A 23325-nucleotide genomic window follows, 5' to 3' on the forward strand; every position below is an offset into this window, starting at 1 on the left:
GAGTGCTGAGCAACTGTGCAGCCCAAAATCTCTGTATGGGAGTGCCGAGCAACTGTGCAGCCCAATATCTATGCATAGGATAGCTGGGAAACTGTGCAGCCCAATATCTCTGTATGGGAGTGCTGAGCAACTGTGCAGCCCAATATCTATGCATAGGATAGCCGGGAAACTGTGCAGCCCAATATCTCTGTATGGGAGTGCCGAGCAACTGTGCAGCCCAATATCTCTGCATAGGAATGCAGAGCAACTGTGCAGCCTAATATCTCTGTATGGGAGTGCCGAGCAACTGTGCAGCCCAAAATCTCTGTATGGGAGTGCCGAGCAACTGTGCAGCCCGATATCTCTGTATGGGAGTGCCGAGCAACTGTGCAGCCCAATATCTCTGTATGGGACTTACAAGCAACTGTGCATCACAATACTTCTGTATGGGACTTCCTAGCAACTGTGCAGCCCAATATCTCTGTATGGGAGTGCCGAGCAACTGTGCAGCACAACACTCCTGTATGGGAGTGCCGAGCAACTGTGCAGCACATTATCTCTGTATGGGAGTGTCGAGCAACTGTGGATCACAATACTTCTGTATGGGAGTGCCGAGCAACTGTGCAGCACAATACTTCTATATGGGAGTGCCAAGCAACTGTGCAGCACAATACTCCTGTATGGGAGTGTCAAGCAACTGTGCAGCACAATATCTCTGTATGAGAGTGCCGAGCAACTGTGCAGCACAATACTTATGTATGGGAGTGCCGAGCAACTGTGCAGCACAATACTTCTGTATGGGAGTACCGAGCAATTGTGCAGCACAATATCTTTGTATGGGAGTGTCAAGCAACTGTGAAGCACAATACTTCTGTATAAGCGTGCCGAGCAACTGCAGCCCAATATCTCTATGGGAGTGCCGAGCAACTGCGAAACACAATACTTCTGTATGGAAGTGCCGAGCAACTGTGCAACACAATATGTCTGTATGGGAGTGCCGAGCAACTGTGCAGTAAAATATCTCTATGGGAGTGCCGAGCAACTGTGCAGCCCAATTTCTCTGTATGGGAGTTCCAAGCAACTGTGCAGCACAATACTTCTGTATGGGAGTTCCAAGCAACTGTGCAGCACAATACTTCTGTATATGAGTGCCGAGCAATACCTCTGTATGGGAGTGCCGAGCAACTGCGCAGTAAAATATCTCTGAAAGGGAGTGCCAAGCAACTGTGCAGCCCAATTTCTCTGTATGGAAGTTCCAAGCAACTGTGCAGCACAATACTTCTGTACAGGAGTGCCAAGCAACTGTGCAGCACAATACTTCTGTATACAAATGCCGAGCAACTGTGCAAAAAAATATCTCTTTGGGAGTCCCGAGCAACTGTGCATCACAATATTTCTGTATGGAAGTCCCGAGCAAATGTGCAGCTCAATACTTCTGTATGGGAGTGCCAAGCAACTGTGCAGCACAATACTTCTGTATGGGAGTGCCGAGTAGTTGTGTAGCACAATACGTCTGTATAGGAGTGCCGAGCAACTCTTCAGTAAAATATCTTTGTATGGGAGTGCCGAGCAACTGTGCAGCCCAATACCTCTGCATAGGAATGCCAAGCAACTGTGCAGCTCAATACTTCTGTATGGGAGTTCCAAACAACTGTTCAGCACAATACTTCTGTATGGGAGTTCCAAGCAACTGTGCAGCACAATACTTCTGTATGGGAGTGCCAAGCAACTGTGCAGCACAATACTTCTGAATATGAGTGCCGAGCAATACGTCTGTATGGGAGTGCTGAGCAACTGTGCAGTAAAATATCTCTGCAAGGGAGTGCCGAGCAACTGTGCAGCCCAATTTATCTGTATGGGAATTCCAAGCAACTGTGCAGCACAATACTTCTGTATACGAGTGCCGAGCAACTGTGCAGCCCAATGTCATGTGTATGGTTGTGCCGAGCAACTCTGCAGCACAATACTTCTGTATGGGGGTGCCGAGCAACTGTGTAGCACAATACTTCTGTATACGAGTGCCGAGCAACTGTGCAGCCCAATGTCATGTGTATGGGTGTGCCGAGCAACTTTGCAGCACAATACTTCTGTATGGGAGTGCCGAGCAACTGTGCATCACAATATCTCTGTATGAGAGTGCCTAGCAACTGTGCAGCCCAATATTTCTGTATGGGACTTCCAAGCAACTGTGCATCACAATACTTCTGTATGGGACTTCCAAGCAACTGTGCAGCACAATACTTCTGTATGGGAGTGCCAAGCAACTGTGCAGCACAATACGTCTGTATGGGAGTGCCGAGCAACTCTTCAGTAAAATATCTTTGTATGGGAGTGCCGAGCAACTGTGCAGCCCAATACCTCTGCATAGGAATGCCAAGCAACTGTGCAGCTCAATACTTCTGTATGGGAGTTCCAAGCAACTGTGCAGCACAATACTTCTGTATGGGAGTGCCAAGCAACTGTGCAGCACAATACTTCTGTATATGAGTGCCGAGCAATATGTCTGTATGGGAGTGCCGAGCAACTGCGCAGTAAAATATCTCTGCAAGGGAGTGCCGAGCAACTGTGCAGCCCAATTTATCTGTATGGGAGTTCCAAGCAACTGTGCAGCACAATGCTTCTGTATACGAGTGCCGAGCAACTGTGCAGCCCAATGTCATCTGTATGGGTGTGCCGAGCAACTTTGCAGCACAATACTTCTGTATGGGGGTGCCGAGCAACTGTGTAGCACAATACTCCTGTATGGGAGTGCCGAGCAACTGTGCATCACAATATTTCTGTATGGAAGTCCCGAGCAAATGTGCAGCACAATACTTCTGCATAGGAGTGCCAAGCAACTGTGCAGCCCAATACTTCTGTATGGGAGTGCCGAGCAACTGTGCATCACAATATCTCTGTATGAGAGTGCCGAGCAACTGTGCAGCACAATACTTATGTATGGGAGTACCGAGCATTTGTGCAGCACAATATCTTTGTATGGGAGTGCCAAGCAACTGTGAAGCACAATACTTCTGTATAAGCGTGCCGAGCAACTGCAGCCCAATATCTCTATGGGAGTGCCGAGCAACTGCGAAACACAATACTTCTGTATGGAAGTGCCGAGCAACTGTGCAACACAATATGTCTGTATGGGAGTGCCGAGCAACTGTGCAGTAAAATATCTCTATGGGAGTGCCGAGCAACTGTGCAGCCCAATTTCTCTGTATGGGAGTTCCAAGCAACTGTGCAGCACAATACTTCTGTATGGGAGTTCCAAGCAACTGTGCAGCACAATACTTCTGTATATGAGTGCCGAGCAATACCTCTGTATGGGAGTGCCGAGCAACTGCGCAGTAAAATATCTCTGAAAGGGAGTGCCAAGCAACTGTGCAGCCCAATTTCTCTGTATGGAAGTTCCAAGCAACTGTGCAGCACAATACTTCTGTACGGGAGTGCCAAGCAACTGTGCAGCACAATACTTCTGTATACAAATGCCGAGCAACTGTGCAAAAAAATATCTCTTTGGGAGTCCCGAGCAACTGTGCATCACAATATTTCTGTATGGAAGTCCCGAGCAAATGTGCAGCTCAATACTTCTGTATGGGAGTGCCGAGTAGTTGTGTAGCACAATACGTCTGTATGGGAGTGCCGAGCAACTCTTCAGTAAAATATCTTTGTATGGGAGTGCCGAGCAACTGTGCAGCCCAATACCTCTGCATAGGAATGCCAAGCAACTGTGCAGCTCAATACTTCTGTATGGGAGTTCCAAACAACTGTTCAGCACAATACTTCTGTATGGGAGTTCCAAGCAACTGTGCAGCACAATACTTCTGTATGGGAGTGCCAAGCAACTGTGCAGCACAATACTTCTGAATATGAGTGCCGAGCAATACGTCTGTATGGGAGTGCTGAGCAACTGTGCAGTAAAATATCTCTGCAAGGGAGTGCCGAGCAACTGTGCAGCCCAATTTATCTGTATGGGAATTCCAAGCAACTGTGCAGCACAATACTTCTGTATACGAGTGCCGAGCAACTGTGCAGCCCAATGTCATGTGTATGGTTGTGCCGAGCAACTCTGCAGCACAATACTTCTGTATGGGGGTGCCGAGCAACTGTGTAGCACAATACTTCTGTATACGAGTGCCGAGCAACTGTGCAGCCCAATGTCATGTGTATGGGTGTGCCGAGCAACTTTGCAGCACAATACTTCTGTATGGGAGTGCCGAGCAACTGTGCATCACAATATCTCTGTATGAGAGTGCCTAGCAACTGTGCAGCCCAATATTTCTGTATGGGACTTCCAAGCAACTGTGCATCACAATACTTCTGTATGGGACTTCCAAGCAACTGTGCAGCACAATACTTCTGTATGGGAGTGCCAAGCAACTGTGCAGCACAATACGTCTGTATGGGAGTGCCGAGCAACTCTTCAGTAAAATATCTTTGTATGGGAGTGCCGAGCAACTGTGCAGCCCAATACCTCTGCATAGGAATGCCAAGCAACTGTGCAGCTCAATACTTCTGTATGGGAGTTCCAAGCAACTGTGCAGCACAATACTTCTGTATATGAGTGCCGAGCAATATGTCTGTATGGGAGTGCCGAGCAACTGCGCAGTAAAATATCTCTGCAAGGGAGTGCCGAGCAACTGTGCAGCCCAATTTATCTCTATGGGAGTTCCAAGCAACTGTGCAGCACAATGCTTCTGTATACGAGTGCCGAGCAACTGTGCAGCCCAATGTCATCTGTATGGGTGTGCCGAGCAACTTTGCAGCACAATACTTCTGTATGGGGGTGCCGAGCAACTGTGTAGCACAATACTCCTGTATGGGAGTGCCGAGCAACTGTGCATCACAATATTTCTGTATGGAAGTCCCGAGCAAATGTGCAGCACAATACTTCTGCATAGGAGTGCCAAGCAACTGTGCAGCCCAATACTTCTGTATGGGAGTGCCCAGCAACTGTGCATCACAATATCTCTGTATGAGAGTGCCTAGCAACTGTGCAGCCCAATATTTCTGTATGGGACTTCCAAGCAATTGTGCATCACAATACTTCTGTATGGGACTTCCAAGCAACTGTGCAGCACAATACTTCTGTATGGAAGTTCTGAGCAACTGTGCAGCACAATACGTCTGTGTGAGAGTGCCGAGCAACTGTGCAGTAAAATATCTCTATGGGAGTGCCGAGCAACTGTGTAGCCCAATTTCTCTGTATGGGAGTTCCAAGCAACTGTGCAGCACAATACTTCTGTATGGGAGCTTCAAGCAACTGTGCAGCACAATACTTCTGTATGGGAGTGCTGAGCAACTGTGCAGTAAAATATCTCTGTATGGGAGTGCCGAGCAACTGTGCAGCCAAATACCTCTGTATGTGAATGTTGAGCAAATGTGCAGCCCAATATCCATGCATGGGAGTACTGAGCAACTGTGCAGCCCAATATATCTGCATAGGAGTGAGGAGCAACTGTGCAGCCCAATATCTATGCATAGGAGTGCAGAGAAACTGTGCAGCCCAATATCTACATGGGAGTGTCGAGTAACTGTGCAGCCCAATATCTCTGTATGAGAGTGCCGAGCAACTGTGCAGCCCAATATCTCTGCATGGGAGTGCCGAGCAGCTGTGCAGCCCAATATCTCTGCATAGGAGTGCCGAGCAACTGTGCAGCGCAATATCTCTGTATGGGACTTCCAAGCAACTACGCCTCACAATACTTCTGTATGGGACTTCCAAGCAACTGTGCAGCCCAATATCTCTGTATGGGAGTGCCGAGCAACTGTGCAGCCAAATACCTCTGTATGTGAATGTTGAGCAAATGTGCAGCCCAATATCCATGCATGGGAGTACTGAGCAACTGTGCAGCCCAATATATCTGCATAGGAGTGAGGAGCAACTGTGCAGCCCAATATCTATGCATAGGAGTGCAGAGAAACTGTGCAGCCCAATATCTACATGGGAGTGTCGAGTAACTGTGCAGCCCAATATCTCTGTATGAGAGTGCCAAGCAACTGTGCAGCCCAATATCTCTGCATGGGAGTGCCGAGCAGCTGTGCAGCCCAATATCTCTGCATAGGAGTGCCGAGCAACTGTGCAGCGCAATATCTCTGTATGGGACTTCCAAGCAACTACGCCTCACAATACTTCTGTATGGGACTTCCAAGCAACTGTGCAGCCCAATATCTCTGTATGGGAGTGCCGAGCAACTGTGCATCACAATACTGCTGTATGAGAGTGCCGAGCAACTGTGCAGCACAATATCTCTGTATGGGAGTGTCAAGCAACTGTGCATCACAATATCTTTGTATGGCAGTGCCTATCAACTGTGCAGCACAATACTTCTGTATAATAGTGCCAAGCAACTGCAGCCCAATATCTCTATGGGACTGCTGAGCAACTGTGCAGCACAACTGTGCAGCACAATACTTCTGTATGGGAGTCCAAGCAACTGTGCAGTAAAATATCTCTATCGGAGTCCAAGCAACTGTGGATCACAATGCTTCTGTATGGGAGTGCCAAGCAACTGTGCAGCGCAATACTTCTTTATGGAAGTGCCGAGCAACTGTCCAGCACAATACATCTGTATGGGAGTGCCGAGCAACCGTGCAGTAAAATATCTCTATGGAAGTTCCAAGCAACTGTGCAGCACAATACTTCTGTATGGGAGCTCCAAGCAACTGTGCAGCACAATACCGAAACATCCAACAATGACTCTGAAACAGCCGTGCACAAATGCCTGGGTCCTCTTCATTTTGGGGGGCTTTTTGGTTGGGGTATCTGCAGGCTGGTCACTGATACCTCCTGCCATAGCTGCCCTTCCTTTTTCCAATAAAATTGCAAGAAAAATCTCAGGAGAGATAAAAAACACGTCTTCACTGGTCAGTGATCTCTCAGCTTCTGCTGTCTGCCTTCCCTGCGCCTATTTATATTGGCCCAGCCGATAACATCACAGGCAGAGTCATGTGACCATTTTTTTTTCTTATATTGGCTCAGCCAATAACTTCACAGTGTAGAGTAATATGACCTTTTTTTGTTTTTTTTATCTCATGATGAGCAAAAAAATAACTGACACTTTTTTAACCACTTGCTGCCCGCTCACCGTCAAATGACAGCAGGGCGGTGCGGCCTTCATTCTGGGTGGACGTTATATGACGGCTGCATCTGTGCACCCCCTTTGATGGTGGATGTCTTATGGACGCCCATGTGTCACCGCCCGTACATAATGCTGGGGGCGTAGCTTTCGGGCCCCTTTGTGGTTATATCTGGACGTTCAGCACGGCTGGGATTCTGATTCACAACTTGACGATTGGATAGAGCGGTCACATCTCTAAGAACAAACTGACAACCATTGGATATTTTTCACTCCATTGAGAAATTTTCAAGACATGATTTTCAAGGGGCCAAGTGGAGACCGCAGTAAGAAATACCCCTATCCAGACCATGCTGATCCTCCGGATGTTCCCTTGTTGTGGCTTTTGTTTGTTCCACCTCCTCAGCTCCCGAGCTGGATGCACTAAACAACCGCCATCTTATTATCCAGCGTTTGGTGATTTATCTCAGCCATTCGATACAACATTCATGCATCCACCAATGAAGAAGCGAGCAGGGTCTCGCGAAATGCATAGGGCAGGGGTGTCCAATCTTTTTTCCAAGAGGGCCAGATTTGATGAATAGAACATGCTTGAGGGCCGACCATTTTGCCTGACATTCTTAAACCATTAAAATTTGGTCTAAGTGTGTCCATCCGAGCACTAATACACGGCCCAACAAGAATTCTCTTGCCTTTGTGCTGTGTGTGGTGAATAGATGAGCTTGGGCGTGTTATTTGGATATACCGGATTTAATCTGCTTATAACACGCACCTTCACTTTAAAAATGAAGTTTCAGGAAAAAAAATCTTAAATTTTAAATAAAGAACTGTGAAGCAAAATAAGGGTCAGTGCCCATCAATGCAGCCTAATCAGTGCCCATCTGCGGCCCCCACTCCATTGCCATGAATGTGGCCCCCACTGTATTGACATGAATGCAGCCCCCACCGTATTGACATGAATGCAGCCCCCACCACATTAACATGAATGCAGCCCCCACCACATTAACATGAATGCAGCCCCCACCGTATTGACATGAATGCAGCCCCCACCGTATTGACATGAATGCAGCCCCCACCACATTCACATGAATGCAGCCCCCACCACATTCACATGAATGCAGCCCCCACCGTATTGACATGAATGCAGCCCCCACCGTATTGACATGAATGCAGCCCCCACCGTATTGACATGAATGCAGCCCCCACCGTATTGACATGAATGCAGCCCCCACCACATTGACATGAATGCAGCCCCCACCGTATTGACATGAATGCAGCCCCCACCGTATTGACATGAATGCAGCCCCCACCACATTCACATGAATGCAGCCCCCACCACATTCACATGAATGCAGCCCCCACATTGACATGAATGCAGCCCCCACCACATTGACATAAATACGGCAGCCCCCACCACATTGACATGAATGCAGACTCACCATTGCTGTCAGTGCAGCCTGATTCATGTCCATCTGCAGCCTTGGAGGAGACAGGGAGGGGGCGGGACGAGCGCCAACAGATATACAGGAGAAATTCCTGTTTACACGGCGGCCTCTTTAATTGAAAGTCCCGCCTCCTATGATGGACAAAACAATTGTCCAATGGCAGCGCAGGAGACGGGACTTCCTTTTACACAGGACGCCGTGTAAACAGGAAATTCTCCTGTATCCTGTACGGCGCTTGTCCCGCCCCCTCCAAGGCAGCCAGCATATCTATCTTTTATGGCCCCCGGCGCTCGGGGATTCGTTGGGGGCCACAAAAGATATATATGTCAAAATTACCAGGCGGGCCGTCCGAAACCGGACCGCGGGCCGCGATTGGCCCGCAGGCCGGACTTTGGACATGCCTGGCATAGGGCTTTATTGATGCTTGTATTATGCTGGTACATGCTGGGTATTATTGATGTCTGCATTATGTCTACATACTTTCCTGTCCACATGTATGTACATTTTATTTTCTTATTGTGTATGTGTATTTACTGACCTAGCATCTTTCAAGTTTTATTGTTGCTCATTGATGTATAACACTTGTAATAAATCTTTGTATATTTACTTTCATCTGTGTTGTGTACATTGGCTATTATGCTGGGTAACTCACAATCATTGTTGTTGCCACTTCGTCACATAACATTTTGAAATGAATAAATTGATTTTGTCACAGTGTTCGCTGTGAACATTGGCTAAACCTCTCTCACCTCATCTAAAGTCCCAGGGCTATTTCTCTTGTTGTTTTGTTCCTTTGTTGTTTTTTTATGACGGCGCCCAGAACGGCAGCTCTCACGCACCCCCGGGGAGCATGCAGCGCAGCGACCGCGGCCACGCCATGTTGCTAGGACATGGCAGAACCCCGATCTCTGCCGAGAGACGTGGCTGTGGCTCTTTAACCATGTGATCGGCTGTGTCCAATCACAGCCGGTCACATGTAAACACGGAGATGCCGGTAATCAGCTTTGTAAAAAAGTTTGAAAACCATTTATCATTTTCTTTCCACTTCACAATTATGTGCCACTTTGTGTTGTCTATCACATAAAATCCCAATAAAATACATTTAACTTTTTGGTTGTAGCATGACAAAATTACATTTTCAAGGCACTGTATATCTGCTAAACATCACACTGGGCTGTTGGATCAGGGTGGGACAATCACTTTGCCTTCTGACAGTGGTTTGCAGAGCTGTCAGAGGCTGTCCTATAGAAATTAGGTTGTTGACTGATCTAGCCAACAATAGCTGGCGGAAGGCTGGCCATAGAGAAGTCAGTTTTTTTTGTTCTACCAGCAGGTTGAAGGGAAAAAAATGACCCGATTTTCCCATCCACACATTCAACGTGGATGTGGGAATCCTCCCTGGTGTATCATTGCATTGCGACAGTGGGGAGACTTCCCTGCCATCAGAATACGCAGATCAAGCAGTTTTTTTTAACAGGGCGGTTGTGCAACCACAACGACCATGCATGGATTGAAATCTTAACTCGTCCCTGCTGAGCCAGCTGGATTTTCAACCCATGTATGGTCATCTTAAGAGATTGCCATCTACCCTTCATGCATTGAATGAGTACAGAAAAACATGAGTTTCTTATCTTGTGGTCTGCTTTAAACTGATAACACACACATGCTACATAGGATGGATGGAAGAATTTCCTTTTGTGGCTACTATATTTTGACAGCCAGCCTTGCCAGATGTCAAAATACCCAAACAGTGCCTGCATCTGACTGGTGTTTGGATGACAGTTTTCCACCCAGCTCCTTCGATTTCTCAATTGAGGCATGTTGGTTGGGAGGGTGCCAACAGGGACACCCACTGAGAAATTTTAAGCCGGTTCATGGGGAAATGGCCAAAATTAGCAAAATGTATGGCCAGCTTTACTCTTTGTATCTGTACTGTAGGGTAAGGAAAATAATTGTGTAAGCAAAACACAACATTGTCCTTTAGCTGGTCACTTGTCTGCTGATCCATAAATCTTCTCACCTCTCCTAAGGCAGACTATTCACTTCAGTGATAAGGTCTGCTTATTTAAGATGTCGCCAAATCCAAAATGCAGGATGTAAGAGCAAAAGGGGAAAAAAAACTATGGGGAAAAAAGTTACAGTAGATATTATAGTTGTCTTTCCCCAGCTTCCTCCTGCAGAGCCTAGGCAAGGGTGACGTCATCCTCCTTTTGGCCAGATCTCGAAAAATTTTGAGCACCCAAATCTTGGCTTCTTCCCAAAGCACCTAGATGAGGGTGATGCCATTCTCCTTCCAGCCAGATCTTGAAGAATGTTGAGAAGCCCAAATCCCTGCTTCTTCCCACAGCACCTAGGTAAGGGTAATGCCATCCTCCTTCCTGCCAGATCTCAAAGAATGTTGAGTAGCCCAGATCTTGGCTTCCTCCCGCAGCACTTAGGTGAGGGTGATGCCATCCTCCTTCCAGCCCAGACCTTGAAGAATGTTGATTAGCCTCACTCCCACAGAACCTAGGCAAGGGTGACATCATCCTCCTTCTGGTTAGATCTCAGAGAATGCTGAATAGTCCACATCTTGCAACAAGATGATCCTGCACTGTGCTGCAGTATTTTCTTGCAAGATTTGGGCTACTCAGTGTTTCTGGGGATCTTGTCAGCAGAAAGATGATGCCACCCACAGCACTCTGGAAGTATGGAAAAGGCAAGTATATTATCAAACTACCCCACCTTTCCTTCCCTCCAAAAGGTTAATGCCTAGTATACACAATGAGAAAATCGGACCCCAAAAAAAAAAAAAAAAGGCTTCGGCGCGATTGTCCGATAATCTGATTGTTAGTACACAGCTTTTCTTGTACAATAACAGAATGAACAATTTTTATTTAATCAGTACAGTATTCATCCATAAAAAGTTGAGTGAATGAGACTGCGCATGCTTAGAGACAAAAGAATACATTACAATACAATACTTTACATCATTGCAGGAAGTTGTATTCTGTCTTATGAGAATTTTCGTAACTCTAGTAACCTATTTATTTTGATATGAGACTAGCATGCAAAAAAAAAAAAAAAGAGGATCATTCGTCCGATATTCCCATTGTGTGTAGGACACAAAAGGGGGGTACCTTAAATAAGCAGACCTTGTCACCGAGGTGAAAGGTACCTTTAAATTTCTCTTCAATAAAAGGCACAAACTATTAAAAAAACAACACCTTCTAGCTGACCTTTAGACGCAACATCATTTATTTAACAGGAAATAGGCATACTGGGGGTTATTTACGAAAGGCAAATCCACTTTGCACTGCAAGTGTACTTGGAAGTGCAGTCGCCCTAAATTTAAGGGGTAGATCTGAAATGAGTGGAAGCTCTGCTGATATTATCATCCAATCATATACAAGCTAAAATGCTGTTTTTTATTTTCCTTGGATATCCCCCTCAGATCTACAGCGAATTTACTTCCAAGTGCACTTGCAGTGCAAAGTGGATTTTCCTTTAGTAAATAACCCCCACTGTGTTAATACTGAATACAAAGTAATGAAATTATTATTTAAAAAATATTGTGATTAGCTGTTTATAAACACAAGATGTATTGAACTGGAAATTACCTAAATGGTGGTAATACTGAATATGTTATGAATGTATTATTTAAAAAATTATTCTAAGTACAGTACTTGTTTCTAGTTCTTTTTAAATTCACTGCTGTAACAAAATGTAGCACAGACTGCAAAACTGTGTCACCACCTACTGACTGTGACTATGTTTATCAGCAGAGAGTGTGCTGATAAACAGAGTGTGCCAGGAACTAGACTTGCAGCTTGGAGGAGAAATACACAGGAAAGCTAGTCACCTAAGCGTAGCTACTGCACAAAGGTACTTTATTTCTCAGATTGTATGCAAATACCACATAGTTACACATTGGGGGTTATTTACGAAAGGAAAATCCACTCTGCACTACAAGTGCACTTGGAATTGCAGTCACTGTAGATCTGAAAGGGGGAAATGCAAGGAAAATAAAAAACAGCATTTTAGCTTGCACATGATTGGATTATAAAATCAGCAGAACTTCCCCTCATTTCAGATCTTCCCCTCAGATTTACCGCGACTGCACTTCCAAGGGCACTTTCAGTGCAATTTCAAGTGTACTTTGCACTTGTAGTGCAAAGCGAATTTGCATTTCGTAAATAACCCCCATAGTGTTGTTCTGTGGGAGTTATTTACTAAAGCTGGAGAGTGCAAAATCTGGTGCAACTCTGCAAAGAAACCAATCAGCTTCCAGGTTTTATTGCCAAAGCCTAATTGAACAAGCTGAAATTAGAAGCTGATTGGCTGCCATGCACAGCTGCACCAGATTCTGAGTGCACCAGTTTTAGTAAATCTCCCCCTATGTGTCTATGCACACTACTTTAGGCTATTAGCGTTTTTTCGTTTTTTGAGCTTCGGCATCTAAAAGAATTTTTTTTTTTTTTTTGTCGAGTTTGTCGAGTTTCTTGGAGTGTAAACACTACTAGAAACATTTTTTTAGCTTTTCCTTCCCCTTTTACTGCAAAAATGCTAATAAAATGCTAATGCTCCTAAACACTTCTAAAACGCTGCTAAAACACTACTACAAAAAGCTATTACCAGCATTTTTTATCTAGCAATTTTTCCAGCCTTTTTTTAGATTACAAAAAAACGCATTGAGTGTGCATGGAGCCTAAATGTATTCTTTTTATAGTAATGTCACATAGGGGTTGATTTACTAATGGCAAATCCGCTGTGCACTACAAGTACACTTGGAAGTGCAGTCGCTTTAGATCTGAGGGGAAGATCTGAAAAGAGGGGAAGCTCTGCTGATTTTATAATCAAATCATGTACAAGCAAAAATGCTGTTTTTTATTTTCCTTGCATGTCCCCCTCGGATCTACAGCAGCTGCACTTTCAAGTGCACTTGCAGTGCAAAGTGGATTTGCCTTTAGTAAATAACCCCCTTAGTATTTTTACTTCAATATAATAGATGATAGCAATGGTGTAAATATGACAGTCCCTATTTGTGTATTTAGATGCAGTTTCCAGCAAGCACTAGTATGAGACAAACCAATAGTCCTAGTAAATGCTTTTGGCAGTTACTATTTTATCTCACATTCAGTGATAAGGGCTCAGCTAGAAAACTGGCATACTTGTCACATTTAGGGTGGAAATATACAATCAAACAGCAGTCCCATTCCCCTTGTAACATAGTTTTATTACCTGTTGAATCTGCCATTAGATCAGTTTTTTCAGCTTCCTTTAACAGACTAAGCTGTCCAGAAAAAAAAATAAATAAAAAACAAATTATACAGTGCTGAAAGCATATAATAAATGCCCCACACACTTATAAATGTGATATAACATATATCAAATATAATAGATATATAGTCGTTTTATTACCTATTGAACCTGCCATTAGATCTGTTTTTTCATCTTCCTTTAATTGGCCAATCTGTCCAGAAAAAATAAATAAATAAATTATACAATGCTGAAAGCATATTTTACACTCCCCCACACAATTATAAATGTGATATGACATATACAGGGCTGGGACAAGGGGTGGGCAGGAGGGACGGCTGCCCGGGGCACTGTGGCATCAGGTGAAGTGGGGGGGAGGACTGTGAGGAGATGGGGGGGATCTGTGTTGGGAGGCGGCATGGGGTAAGAATTGTTCTAGGAGGGGAAATTTGGGTAGAAGTACTGTGAGTGGTGATTTAGGGGGATTTTTGTTGAGTTGGAGGATGGGAGAAGGGGATTTGTGCTATTTGGGGGGTTTGTGCTAGAGGTGATATGGTAAGGGGGAGCATTTTTTTGTGGGGGGGGGGTTGTGCTAGTAAGGATGATTGGGCAGTATTTGTGCTAGGATGGGAATTTTTTTTTGGGGGGTGGGGGGGAGTATTTGAGCTGGGGGGATTTGTGCTGGGAGCGGGGATTTAGAGTGGAGGGGGGGGGGGAGACGATGTGTATTTGAGGGGTAGAAGATTTGTTCTGGGGGGGGTGTTTTTTTTTGGGGGGGGGGCATTTGCTTTGGGAGATGAGGTGCAAACATTTGTGCTGGGTCAGGGGGATTTCAGTCGGGGGGAATTTGTCCTGGGAGGAGGAGGAATCTATGTGTAGGGGGTAAGCATGCAGATTTGTGTTAAATTTTAGGGGGGGGATTTTTGCTGACACATAATGCTCATACATCTTGGGGCGGGGCGGCACACTTTGGAATGTTCGCCCTGGGCTCTAGATAACCTTGTCCCAGCACTGAACATATATCAAGTACAATAGATATACAACAAACCCCAAAAGTGATGATATGCCCTAAAAAAAAAAAAAAAAAAAAAAAAAAAAAAATATCAAAAGGCCTAGAGGTTTCTACCACCAATTTCAATATGCAATCAAGTTTAAAAAAGTCTGATGGTGAATTGACTACAATATTCTATCACTAGAGGTTTCCACCACCACTCTCCATTGCCTTTCAAATAAAATGTCCAGTGGTAAATTGACTGAAACATTCCATCACCACCCAGTGAATCTTCCAAATCATAAGAATTTCAAAATCCGTGCCCGTCACCAGCAACTGCCCTTTCCAAAAGTTTATGCCTTTCCTTTAATGCCCCGTACACACGAGCGGAATGTCCATCAGAAAAAGTCCGATGGGAGCTTTTCATCATATATTCCGACCGTGTGTATGCCCCATCGGACTTTTTCCGTCGAAAATTCTGACGGACTTAGATAGAGAACATGTTCTAAATTTTTCCGACGGATCTAATTACTGTCGGGAAAACCGCTCGTCTGTATGCTGTTCCGACCTACCAAAAATGATGCATGCTCTGAAGCAAGTACGAGATGGAAGCTATTGGCTACTGGCTATTGCATTTCCTTTTTCTAGTACTGTCGTACGTGGTGGTCGGACTTTGGTGTGACCGTGTGTATGCAAGACAGCTTGAGCGGAATCCCATCGGAATTCCGTCGGAGAAACCTTCAGAGTTTATTCCGACTGCAAAACCGCTCTCGTGTACAGGGCATTAAAAATAAGGCAAGTACAGCTTGTATGTCTCCCAGTAGGACTGTGATCCCAGAGACTTGCACTTTATCTTCCTTCAGCTCTACATACATCCTCAGCTGGTTGTCAGCATAATAAAGAGAAACTCACATAGTGTAAAAACACCCCATTACATTTATTCATCACCATTGAATATAAGAGTCAAGTAAACAGCGGCTAAAAGTAAATATTCCAAGGTACAGATAGGATAAGCACAGGAAAGAAAGTGTACTGCCGGCCGCCAGTAACTACAACCTCCACAGCTCTCCTGGCTCAATCAACATCTCAGTAACATCCAAACAGGCAGCCAGTGTTAGGCTCCACCACTTATGTACATTTCGTGTATACACTTTCTCAAGGGGGGGGGGTGTGTGCCCTAACGCTGGAAACACAACCCTAAATTGCTGCAGCCCAATCCCTGCAGGGATGGAAAGTCGCTAGTCAGCAGATACTACCTGCATTTTTACAGTAATCAATGCATTTTTATAGCACTGATTGCTGTAAAAATGCCAGTGGTCCCAAAAATATGTCAAAATTATCCGATGTGTCTGCCATAATGTCGCAGTCCCGATAAAAATCGCAGATCGCCGCCATTACTAGTAAAAAAAAGTTGATAATAAAAATGGCATAAAACTATCCCCTATTTTGTAAACGCTATAATTTTTGCACAAACCAGTCAATATACGCTTATTGCAATTTTTTTTACCAAAAATATGTAGAAGAATATATATCGGCCTAAACTGAGGAAAAAAATAGCTTTTTTTATATATTTTTGGGGATATTTATTATAGCAAAAAAGTAAAAAAATAATGCTTTTTTTTTCAAAATTGTTGCACTTTTTTGTTTATAGCGCAAAAAATAAAAACCACAGAGGTGATCAAATACAACCAAATAAAGCTCTATTTGTGGGAAAAAAAGGACGTCAATTTTGTTTGGGTGCAACGTCGCACGAAAGCGCAATTGTCAGTTAAAGCGACGCAGTGCCGATTCGCAAAAAGTGCTCTGGTCAGGAAGGGGGTAAAATCTTCCGGGGCTGAAGCGGTTAATAGGGTCCTCGGTTCGGGTCCGAACTTTTTACATGTTTGGGAGTTCTGGTGCAAACCGACCTGGGAGGGGGGAGACAGGGGTTGGCTCAACTCTACCAGAGACCTGCCTCTGTGAGTCATCCAACTAGACCTGTAGTAAACCCTGACCCAATTACAGACTCATACAGTTACCATGAGTCAAACATAGATTTGCTTGCACTAATCTAGTAGCACTATAGTGGCATCCTTGCCGCCCCTCTAAGAAGCGATCTGCACTGGATATGTCACCTCCCCATCGCCTAATTTAACCCTGAAAATGCTTTTACCACCACAACTGCACACATTTCACATGGATGCAGGGTGTTTACAGTGTGGCCTTATTCACTTGAATAGGTCACGTTCAACAGACAGTACTGCACGCCAAATGCGATGGGGGATCACCCTTGCTGTGGCCTTCTGGCTACCTTAGCAGCTTGAAGGTGGACATTAAAAACAAAGCTCAACCAACATTTTTTTACCGCCCTCCAACCACAAGTGTAAATGAGCCCTTATGCCGCCTACACACAGTCGGACTTTTCGACCGGACTTGTCTGACGGACGCCGACGGACCAAATCCGGCGGACAATCCGATTGCATGTGGGCTTCACCGGACCTTCAGCGGACTTTTACAGTCGCAAATCTGACGGACTTTAGATTTGGAACATGCTTCAAATCTTTACGTCGTAACTCCGCCGGACCCAGAAATCCGCTCGTCTGTATGCTAGTCTGACGGACAAAAACCAACGCTAGGGCAGCTATTGGCTACTGGCTATCAACATCCTTATTTTAGTCCGATGTACGTTGTCACGTACGAATCCGTCGGACTTTGGTGTGATCGTGTGTAGGTAAATCCGGTTGTTAGAAAGTCAGTTGAAAGTCCGCCAAAAGTCTGTCGAAAGTCTGTCGGACGGGCTGTCGGACTTTTGTAGCTGAAAAGTCCGACCGTGTGTACGCGGCATTAGAGGATATTCCTCTGACATCCTGCTTTGCCTCTGGGATAGCCAATGAAGTGCAAGGAAGTGAAGGGATATTTTGCCAATAGGACACAGTACTGTTGAGATACACATACACTTTAATAAATATACACTGGAATTATTTGCAATTCTGATCCATGTGGTCCTATAAAGCTTAGGGAATACACTTGCAGGCTACAAAAAGGACATCAAATCTGTTGCTATTGGTTACTAAAATGTGCATATCATCATGACCTTTCACTGCTGTTGAATACGCTTGTGTGTGTCAACACAGATCCTCCTACTGCATTCAACGTGTTTATAGGAACCAAACCCTCTTACTCATATCAGAAGACAAAGTCCACTGTGAACTTCCTTACTACGGTCATTGTGTTACTATAAAAAAACTCAACAGCCGGGTAAGTAATATCATCTCATGTTTTTATTGAAGTATGAAGGAAAGGAACAGATAACAATGCTTTAGGACTTATTTATACATGCAGCACCCTCTGGACAGCGATCCACAGTGGATCATTTTTCAGAGGGTGTTTGACAGACCTTGAGGAGATGTTATTTTGCCTCTTCACCGCCTGTTATAGCCCCTAAAAAAAGTGCAACATGGTTGTGGGGCATTTGCAGTATGGCCCCATTTAGCACGATAGGGGGTTGTTTTTGCAGAGCTGCAATGCAAAGCATTGCGGATGAGGTATATGTTCACCCCTTTGCAACTTAATGGGGAGCAGTTGGGGACAGTAAAAACACCGCTCAGCCATGCATCTTTAGCAGCCCTTTACCAAGGCCTTGGAGCTTGATCACACTAGTCTGCACAGAAGCAGGCAGCATTTTATTGTGTGGGAAGCTGGTATGTTGCGTGTTTTAGCACATTGCACGGTTTCCTTTTTTTCAGTTTTTTTTTTTTACTTTTTTTGAAGGGTCTCCGCACAGTAGCGCAGTGACATATGGTGCCATCTACTGAGATGTGAAGAAATGCAGCATGCCTGCATTTTTCATTTTTCTGCACTGCACTGCACCATATATCACACCAGCATTGTAGTTTGAATAGGGACAAAGAAAAACAATTATTTTCTATGTGCCCTTGTGGTGACTGCCATTTGTCCAGTGCAGAAAAGCACCAGTCACCACACATGAACAAGCTTTCAAAGTGCATAATTGTACTGTATAATAATTTATACTCTATGCTGTAAATTACCAGAAATTTGATTTCAGGTTCATCAGTGTGGATTATATACTTTACCTTTAAATTTAAAATATCTTTTTGTCAGGCCTTGTTCATGTGTGTGTGTGTCAGCTTGTATAAGAGCAGCTTGACCAGCAATATTTTAGGCCTCATTTACACTAGTTTGGCTGTCTGGACAGCTATCCGGGTTCAGACTGTTATTCAGAGAGCATTTGACAGGCAGTCACCTTCTCACTGCCTGCTTGAATCCTGCACTAGTATGCTGCAACGTAGCGCCATCCACTTGAATGTATCACGTTCCGTAGGCGGAAGTGCCTGCTGAAAGCAACAGGGGGTATAATTCCTTTGGTATGTGTGCACCCCTGGCCGCTGCCTCTGCAGGGTAGTGATGGGGGGTAAAAATGCAACTCAACCGTGGGGTTTTGCAACCCCCCCAACCGCTAGTATGAATGAGCCCTTACAAACCTTTCATCACCAGAACCAGCGCAAAGTGGAAGGATAATTAGTAATTAGTGCAACTAGAATAATTAAACAGGTGAAAGTTGGTAAGGAGCAGCACGTTGTATAAAAGAAAAATGGATAAGTACAAATCAATACTAAATTGATTAAACCACGCTCCTTCCCTAATAAAGTGCAAACATGCAAAAAGTGGTTTCAACTGAGCACCAACATGATAATATAATAATATGTGTATAAAAAGTCCAAACACAAAATAAGTTCAGTAGTGCAAATAGTGAATATTCAAACAATGCATCAAAGTCTTCAGCCAATGTATCAAATTCTTCAGATATTGTACACAGTCTTCAAATCCCTGCTGAACAGTGAACAGTAGGTAAATTTGACTGAAATATCTTCCACCACCATCACCTGTCACACATCCTACTCATCACGCTTCCATGACCCCTATTACAGGTAGTCATAAAGCACATATGGGTATATTCTGCAGGAGTTGTGCATGATCCCAATGTTGATCCCAGCATTTAACCGACCTCCAGGACACACACACCAAAATGAATCCAGATCCTTTGAGCACGTTCCCAGGAACAAAACGATTTGAAGGGAGTTGTCCAATGGTTAGTGGGTAAAAATTAAAAAGAAAGGGCTTCCATAGTGAAGTATATATTTTTTAAATATTATATATTTTTAAATACATTTTATAATTTTTTTTCTCATATTTAAAAAAATTTAAACAATGTAAAATATCTCCTCATTCCCCACAAGATGGCAGTATACAAATATGAATTTTTTCTTTTGAATTTTTTTTTTTTTATTCTCTCTTTCTGGCCACTAGATGGTAGTGATATTTTTGTTCCCTGCTATTTGTTGTTTGTCCACAAGATGGCAGGATTTCAGAAGATTTGTTTTTTCACTTTTCTCCTTTTTAGACACAAAGTGGCTGCAAAGAGGCAGCAGGAGCCCAACGGCGTTGATATGCTTCTAAAATTCTGAATAATTCAGCGAGTATCTCTTTGACTTTAGGATTGATCCGGATTGGACATCCCCTAACAGGCGGACTTGTATAAAAGCGGACCTGACGTTCATGATCACATGACCCCTGGGACGTTGATGTGTACCAATGAAACCGGTAGGGTGCTTGATTATGATACGTCATCCCTGCTGTTTTTGAAGTGCAGCTGGAACACACCACAGCGTTTCCATGCACATGAATTTCTAAGCTGCAAGAATTTGCTGTTTTTATCTTGTTTTTATCTGTTTTTTTGGAATAAAACTGTGACATACTTCACTATGGAAGCCCTTTCTTTTAAATTTGTTCCCACTAACCATTGGACAACTCCCTTCAAATTGTTTTGTTCCTGGGAACGTGCTCAAAGGATCTATATTCATTTTGGTGTGTGTGTCCTGGAGGTCGGTTAAATGCTGGGATCAACAATGGGATCGTGCACAACTCCGGAGAGTCCTGGAGCAGAGGAGCGATGGGATCGGCGAAGGGACAGCATGACATGTGCGGACTGCACAGTCACGCTGTTAGTTAGTTCCCCTTTAAGATAAGGGGAGTGGCTGCAGCAAGGGAGGTGCTCAGTGAAGGAAAATTGTGAGGAAGGGGGAAGTGACATCAGTGGTGAGCGGCGGGGAGTAAAGATTACACACGCTACCACCGCTTGGTACATTCCCCGCTATAGCATGGCGAATACAGCGGCAACGGAGGAACTAATAATGCGGCTGCGTGCGGCGCCTGCAGCGCAAGGGGCTGACTGGCTGCAAGCTCAGGTAGCGGCTGTACTGCATGAGTGTGGAGCAGCGACAAACGGGGGGGCCCTGAGACTCCACGTGTGCGCCGTTCCCGGCCGCCGGATCGCTTCAGCCCTGACACCGCACCTGGGGGAAAAAAGCGTAAAAACAGTAAAAGAAAAAATTTGGAAAGGTGAATATGTGGAGATATTCACATTGTTGCCCCTAGAAAAGTCAATCTCAACAGATTGAAGCCAGAAGAGAGCAAGAAGGAGGACGATGAAAAACGCAGATATAGGCTGATTCCGTGTATCTTTTCCAACTTGCTGCAGGCGTTCGCCATCTTGGCGAGTGTGGTTGGGGAAAAGGCCCCTGAGCACTGCTCGCCTTTGTTCATATACTTGGAAGCCATTAGTGAGGCGCACCGAAGTGTATGGCGGGGTAGCATTGCTGCGGTACGAGGAACAGTTTCGACAGCGGATGGCTGTCCGACTGTCGCTACGCTGGGACCACAAGGATATCAGCCTGTGGATGAAGCTTATGACAGCAGGGGTCGGAGGTAACACAGCTCCAGGACAACTGACCGACAAGAGATGGGGCTTCTGTTGGCAGTTTAACGAGGACACATGTAAGTATGGTGCAAACTGTCGATTTAAGCAGGGCCGATCCTAGGGTCACCGCCGCCTGGGTGCAGAAATATTTCTGGCGTCCCCACATGGGCGTGGTCATCTTACCAACTCCTCCCCTTTACAAATGTTTCTATGGCAATGACTCAAACACAGAGATGCTCCCCTAAGAAGTCTTTGTTACCCTAGGATCCTCCCATGATCTTTTAACAATAAAAAAAAAATACAGGAAGAGCGTACACTAATGAGACCTGGAGGGGAGTCTCTCTGATGCACAAAAAGAGGGCTTCTGTTAGAGAGTCTGTTAGAAAGAACATAGTACAGGAGATGATCAGAGACTGCAGACATAATACAGGAGATGGTCAGAGACTGCAGACATAGTACAGGAGATGGTCAGAGACTGCAGACATAGTACAGGAGATGGTCAGAGACTGCAGACATGATACAGGAGATGGTCAGAGACTGCAGACATGATACAGGAGATGGTCAGAGACTGCAGACATGATACAGGAGATGATCAGAGACTGCAGACATAGTACAGGAGATGATCAGAGACTGCAGACATAGTACAGAAGATGGTCAGAGACTGCAGACATAGTACAGGAGATGGTCAGAGACTGCAGACATGATACAGGAGATGGTCAGAGACTGCAGACATAGTACAGGAGATGGTCAGAGACTGCAGACATAGTACAGGAGATGGTCAGAGACTGCAGACATGATACAGGAGATGGTCAGAGACTGCAGACATGATACAGGAGATGATCAGAGACTGCAGACATAGTACAGGAGATGATCAGAGACTGAAGACATAGTACAGGAGATGGTCAGAGACTGCAGACATGATACAGGAGATGGTCAGAGACTGCAGACATAATACAGGAGATGATCAGAGACTGCAGACATAATACAGGAGATGATCAGAGACTGCAGACATAATACAGGAGATGCTCAGAGATTGCAGACATAATACAAGAGATGGTCAGAGACTGCAGACATACTACAGAAGATGGTCAGAGACTGCAGACATAGTACAGGAGATGGTCAGAGACTGCAGACATACTACAAGAAATGGTCAGAGACTGCAGACATAGTACATATTGGCCGATCGGCCCTCTCACCTGACCCAGCGATACAGCAACGGTTCCTCTGATCAGGAGTCAGCTCACTCTGAATTGCCCATGGTGACTCCGCTGTATTCCTGCAATGACTCCATTCCTTTCAATGCCAGCGATGGCGCTAGGCTGTGTGGCTTTCCCTCTGGTGGCGCAGGGCAGCGGGGTTCTCTCTCTGATGGTGTTCTCTCAGCACTGTCCTCTCCCACTGGAGTCCTGGGTGTACTTCCCTGAAAACTTTCCCAGGCTCCTGTCTCTCTCTCTCTTTCCCATTCAGCTGAGCATGCTGTGTGGGCTGCAGTTTCCGTGTTACAGTGGGGCCGCCAGTTCTCGGGACTATATGTCCCACAATCCTCTTCTCTGCTCCTTTTTCTATTCTGTTTCCTCCCTGGTTGATATGAAGGCGGGGGAAGAAACATAGTAGGCAGCTGTGCTGGCAAGCACCGCTCACTAGTACAGCAGCACGCAGGAGGAGAGGGAGGGGGGAAAGGAGAGGGAGGGGGGAAAGGAGAGCCCGCAGCTGCATTGGTTTCACTAGGGTTGGGGTCACCCCCCTTCCACCAACTATAGTCGCCCCTCAGTACAGACCCCCCTCCACTACATATAGACCCCCCTCCGTCAGTACAGAACCCACACTAAGTATAAACCCCTCCCTCAGTAC

The 23325-nt window shown here is 45.1% G+C and overlaps 1 protein-coding gene across 4 annotated transcripts in view; it reads left to right on the forward strand.

Moving 5' to 3' along the window:
• Window positions 1–12245: 12245 nt before the first annotated feature.
• LOC141127431 (17-beta-hydroxysteroid dehydrogenase type 6-like) overlaps window positions 12246–23325 on the forward strand; it is a 110076-nt gene continuing 98996 nt past the window's right edge. Inside the window, exons 1-3 of one of the 4 annotated variants that reach the window (XM_073613857.1) lie at window positions 12248–12352; window positions 17831–17954; window positions 20213–20318. The gene's annotated coding sequence lies outside the window, so the exon portion shown is untranslated. Of the gene's footprint in view, window positions 12353–17830; window positions 17955–20212; window positions 20319–23325 lie in introns of all 4 variants that reach the window. The other 3 variants (XM_073613856.1, XM_073613858.1, XM_073613859.1) reach the window with 3 other exon arrangements.

The sequence above is a fragment of the Aquarana catesbeiana genome, linkage group LG02, assembly GCF_042186555.1.
Source record: "Aquarana catesbeiana isolate 2022-GZ linkage group LG02, ASM4218655v1, whole genome shotgun sequence".
In the NCBI taxonomy this organism is placed as follows: domain Eukaryota; kingdom Metazoa; phylum Chordata; class Amphibia; order Anura; family Ranidae; genus Aquarana; species Aquarana catesbeiana.